Raw genomic sequence first — 5,306 nt, 5'->3', positions numbered from 1 at the left:
TATATATATATAAAGGAAGGCTTATACCAAAGGACAGGGTGTGGGTTTCATGAAATCCAAAACTATTGGAACCACTAGTAATTTGGGGATTCCCATGCCAACAGAACAAGAGGCAAAGAAAGGAAGTAATGTATAGAATGTAGTACACAACTATGAAGAATAAATATTTTGATGCTGAGGAGAAGTATACAATATATAAAAGGCAAAAAGCTACACCTTAATTCACAGGAATTGCTAGGTATACATCTGTGTTGCTCAATGCTCAGTGTCAACCTGAACAAGTAGTACCAATAAGTAAGCTTGAAGAAAGGTCCAAGTGTAGAGATTAGATATTTTGGATGAGAACCTGGGTTTGCTTCCTGGAAAACAACAAAAAGCATTGGAAAGTAGGAGGAGTCTAGACAACAGGGTAGAGGAAGGCAATATAAATAATGACCTTAGAACCAGCTATAGGGGTAGAGAGGATAACTGGTCATACTAAGCATTCTGTTGCCTCTTTTTTTTTCTTTTTACTTTTGTCTCTCCATGTCTTTGAAAAATTCCTAACCTGGAAGATATGGGTAAATCTGAGAGGTTAAGGAGTGAATTGTAGCTGATGCCTTTAATGTCACCTATACCCTCTTGACTTTTACTAGTCACCAAAAATACTTGCAGAGCCATCCATAAAACACAGCTTCAAACCTCTGTCTAAGAAATCACTCTGGCTGAGAGACTCTGCTGCCCACCAAAATATGTTATGCAGACATATGACAGGCTGGAAGGACAACGTGCAGAGCTCTCTTATTAGGGACAAAGACCCTCGCTTTTTCACATGGAGTAAGACAGTTCTGAGGCATGACTATCACTCTGAGGACATCAGTCTGTTTGAGAGCTAACTGCTGTCAGTAACCGGTTGATCATTAACATCCTCTATTGGCTTCATTCCCTTCCCTCTGGAGTCACTTCCCAAATAAACTAGCAGTTAAATCCAACTCATGGTCTGCTTCTAACTGATCCAATTTAAGACAAGATACAGTGTTTATTATCCATACACACTTGATATGAAAGCACAAACTCTTAAACACTATGCTATCCTGAAATCTCTCTCAGGATATAGTCTGGAATAATTGCCTTTTGATCATTTCGTACTAACTGCTTAAAAGCAAGATTATCAGGAAGATGGGTTTTAAACACAAAAGAGTATGACAGTCATTTCAGTATTTTGAATCTTGGTTAAGATTTCCAAGAATAAGGAAGATTCCCTTTCCAAATGTAATAATGGTCTCCAGCCATACCACCCTGAACGTGCCCAATCTTGTCCAAATGTAGTAATAGCATACAACTCAAGTCACAGACTGGCTGTAATGATTTCCTATTTTCTTCTTTTCGTATATATGTCTGCATATTGCTTTGGCTGTAAATACATTTCAGTATTTCTTAGTACAGCAGGAACATTTGACTAGCTTAAAAAAATTCTGATCATGGAAACATAAAATTAAAGTGGAAAAATGGCTTGATTCTAAGAATTTTTGACATTTAATTCTTTATTTACAATACACCCATTAACCTTTTAGTATGTACGCTTTCTTATATACTAAGTGGGATTCATAACCCTTATGATATAAGGGTAATCAGATGACTTAATGTTAATTATCTATAACCTTGCACACAATATTATTTTGAAGATCCTCCTACATTTTTTCCACTGCTGAATACACTTATCTTGCAGTATTCAAGTATGCAACCTCTCATAAATTTCAGCTATTATACGAACTTTTAAATAGGTCACAATCAGATACATGCTAAGGAATATTTTAACTAAAATGACTTAATCCTAGGTGACCTGGAGTGACATGTCCATAAAGCTAAACTTCCTGGTGATCATAAATATCGCTGTATTCATAAGAAGCTCAGGATACTCTTGGCATTCCAGGACTCTCCATCACAGTGCTAGTATTAGCATTTAGTATTCTTCGGATGTAATCTCTAAGGCTGATGCCACAGAGCACTCAGTAGTTCTGTGGTAGCATGGATTTAAACTGTACATAGGAGGAGTGATGGGTGGGCCGGCATTCACCACAGCACTGCATGAAACAAGCTGGTTTCTCCTATGTATGTCTAACCTTAGCTGTATTTTCCTCTCCTCTCTCATATACAGTAGCTGTTCTTACATGAGAAAAACTTAGTATTAATTTGCCTTTCTCAAATGATCAATGATGCTGAACATTTTTTCATACATTTACCATTTGTATTTTTTCTTCTGAGAAGTGTATATTCATCTCCGATGCCCATTTTTGGACTGGGTCTTTGAATTTGGGGTCCTGATTTTTTAAATTCTTTATATGTTGTAAATAGAAGTCCTTTGTCTGAGGGACAATTAACAAAACTTTTTTCTCAATTAGTGAGCTTTCTTTTCACTCTGTTGATTTCTTTGATGTGCAGATACTTTTTAATAAGATGAGATCTCAGTTGTTGATTGTTTGAAGTTTTTCCCATGTAGTTTGGTTTTTGTTCATGAACTCTCTGCCTACCCTTATGTCTTCAAGATTTCTCCCTATTTTCTCTTCTAGTAGATCTCACCCCAGAAAGAATGGCTATCATCCAGAAATCAACTGATAACAAATGCTGGTGGGGGTTGTAGTAGTAGTAGGAAAAAAGATCCCTTCTCCACTGTTGGTGGGAGTATAGACTGGTACAACCACTGTGGAAGTTAGCATGGAAGTTCCTCAAAAAACTAGGATTAGAGGTCCCATTCGACCCAGCTATTTCCCTTCTGGGTATTTGCCCAGAAGAAATGAAAACATCATACCAGTGCAATACATGTGCACCCATGTTTATAGCAGCACAATTTGTAATAGCTAAATCTTGGGAACAACCCAAATGTCCATCAATCAAGGAATGGATAAAAAAGATGTGGTATTTTTATATAATGGAGTACTACTCAGCTATAAAGAAAGATAAACTTGAGGCATTTATAGGTAAAAGGATGCGACTAGAGACCATACTCATAAGTGAAATAATTCTGACTCACATGTGTGAACATCGTACTGTCTCCCTAGTGTAAGAAACTGAAAAAGTAAATAAGATCCAAAAGGTACAATAGATATACTGAAAGGGAAAGAAACTGTTCAAAAGAAAGAACAACTGGGGTGGGGGAAAGGAGAAAAAAAGAAAGGGAAAAAAAGATATGTATATATACACAAGATAGCTAAGATAATTATACTACTAATTTCTATTAGTTCATTAAAAGGAACAGTTAGTGCTTATACTGTTTGATCAATTTTATGTGCCTATATCTGGTAATCTGAGCAACTGCTTTGAAGATAAAAATATTTACTATAATAACCATTGCTAATTTCTATCATCTTGTTTTGAAATTCTGTATCATTTTATTGTTTTTTTTCTCTCTTTAAAATTAAAAAACTTGGTGTGTTTATATATTTAATATATTTTTGAGAAATAGGCCTTGTGAGAGAAATAAAGCATTTCTAGTACTGGTAATAAAATTGAAGAAGTTAAAGAAATTTTTAATCTTAGCCAGAAAATAGAGATTTTTAAAAAATAAATTAAATGCATGGAGTTGACCAAAGAGGTATAAGGAAATCAGAAAAATCATTTCATGGAATTTATCAACAAGCTACTCATCAAGTCAAAATTTTATTTTTATATTTTATAAAATGGCCAATTTCATGGTCAGAAAAGAGTTTTCAATTTTCCTTTATTGGCTTTTGTATATTTATCTGATTATTTTAGTGTCCTTTTATAATGATTTATTTTTTTGTGCTGCATCAACACCTCAGAAATAATATTTAAAAAGAGGTAACTGACATGCTTCTGTTGTTCTTAACTTTAGCTGGATTATTTCTAGGGTTTCCCAAAGTATCTCTGAATGAGAGGTAATACCTCTTGAAGAATTTCATGACAAGTATTTAGTAGTCTTTTATACTCTGTTATCTTAGAGTCTCAGAGGATATTTTCTTATTAACTCTACTGAGCAGCCCTGTAATTTAACCTGTTATGGTTTAATGTTGTTAACACTGAGCTCAAAAACCCCAAGAAATTAGAAGAAAGGAAAGTTCCCTCCAGTCTTATGAAGCCAAATCACCTCAATACCACATTAAAGGAGAAGTAACGGTATTCACATCAGTTTTCGACCTCAGCCTCAAGCAACTTGGCAGAGAGGTCTTCATTTACCCTGAGAGCAGCAGTGGGAAGGAAGCCACTGCCATGGGCAGTGGCAACTATAGGAGAGAAATCCAGACCTCTAACTACTGAGAAGTCACAACTGAAAGCTTCCCAAAGTCAGTGAGTGCTATATGAGGACAGTGACCAATTAACTGGTGCCACTAGGTTTTGATGATGTCATGAGACAAACTATACCTGTGCTTCCTTTCACAGATGCCTGGACCAGTTTAGCCTGAGAATCATTAGTAACTTGTTTTCTTCATGAAATCATGATTTTTTTTTGTGATTGACTACTGTACAATTGCACTTGTGATCTATGACCTTCTACATTATACCTTCTTGCTCAGCAAAACATAATAAACTATGAAGTTAAATTTATAGAATGCATTTGTACTGATAAAAGACCCCCTTCCCCCCACAATTTGTAGTGCAGAGCAAAGTTACTTTACAAAGGTTTTTAACCTGGGTATAGTGGTGCGTTGCCACTTCCCAACACTCTGGGAAGCTGAGGCAGGAGGATCTCAAGTTATAGCTCAGCCTGGGCAATTTAGCAATTTATTGAGAACTTTTTTCATAATAAAAAATTTAAAGGAGTTTGGGATTGTAGCTCAGTGTGGAGGTCCTGATTTCAGTTCCTGGTACTGCAAAACTAAATAAATAAATAAATTTTGAAATCTTACAATGCTCTTTGCTTTGATCAGTAGCATCTATATTCTCCAGTGAAAGTTGCATAAGTTTTCTTTTGTATGTTACTTGGTGGAGTTTTACTACCAGATATCTATTTTTTCCTATATTTTGAGACAGAATACATATACAGTGATACCTAGGCTCATGAACACTTCTTTTCATGAACAGAAGTGTTTGGCAAAATTTTGCTTTCATCCTCGAACTCTGCATGGGGTGAGGAACACAAATGTGGCCATCTTCCCCAGAATTGTGAAACAAATTAAATTCATGAACCAAGTGTAGTAGATTGATAACTGGGGGTCAACTTATAACCCCCAGCTGAACTGAGTGAGTGTGGTGCTGGGTGTGGGAGGCCCACCTGAGGACTGTTGCCAGCAGCATAAGAGGCAGACCTGGAGAAGAAGCAGGCATTGGGAGCTGAAAGAGGCTGTTGGGAGCTGGTAGAAGTTGTGGGG

At 36.2% G+C, this 5,306-nt stretch overlaps 1 long non-coding RNA gene across 1 annotated transcript in view; it reads left to right on the top strand.

The window, feature by feature from the left end:
* The window catches only part of LOC102006552, a 59,898-nt gene that overhangs the window by 9,911 nt on the left and 44,681 nt on the right, over window positions 1-5,306 (top strand). The window lies entirely within an intron of this gene.

This window comes from Chinchilla lanigera, unplaced genomic scaffold, assembly GCF_000276665.1.
Source record: "Chinchilla lanigera isolate Chin_1 unplaced genomic scaffold, ChiLan1.0 scaffold00062, whole genome shotgun sequence".
In the NCBI taxonomy this organism is placed as follows: Eukaryota; Metazoa; Chordata; class Mammalia; order Rodentia; family Chinchillidae; genus Chinchilla; species Chinchilla lanigera.
This window is presented reverse-complemented; position numbering and strand designations above follow the sequence as displayed.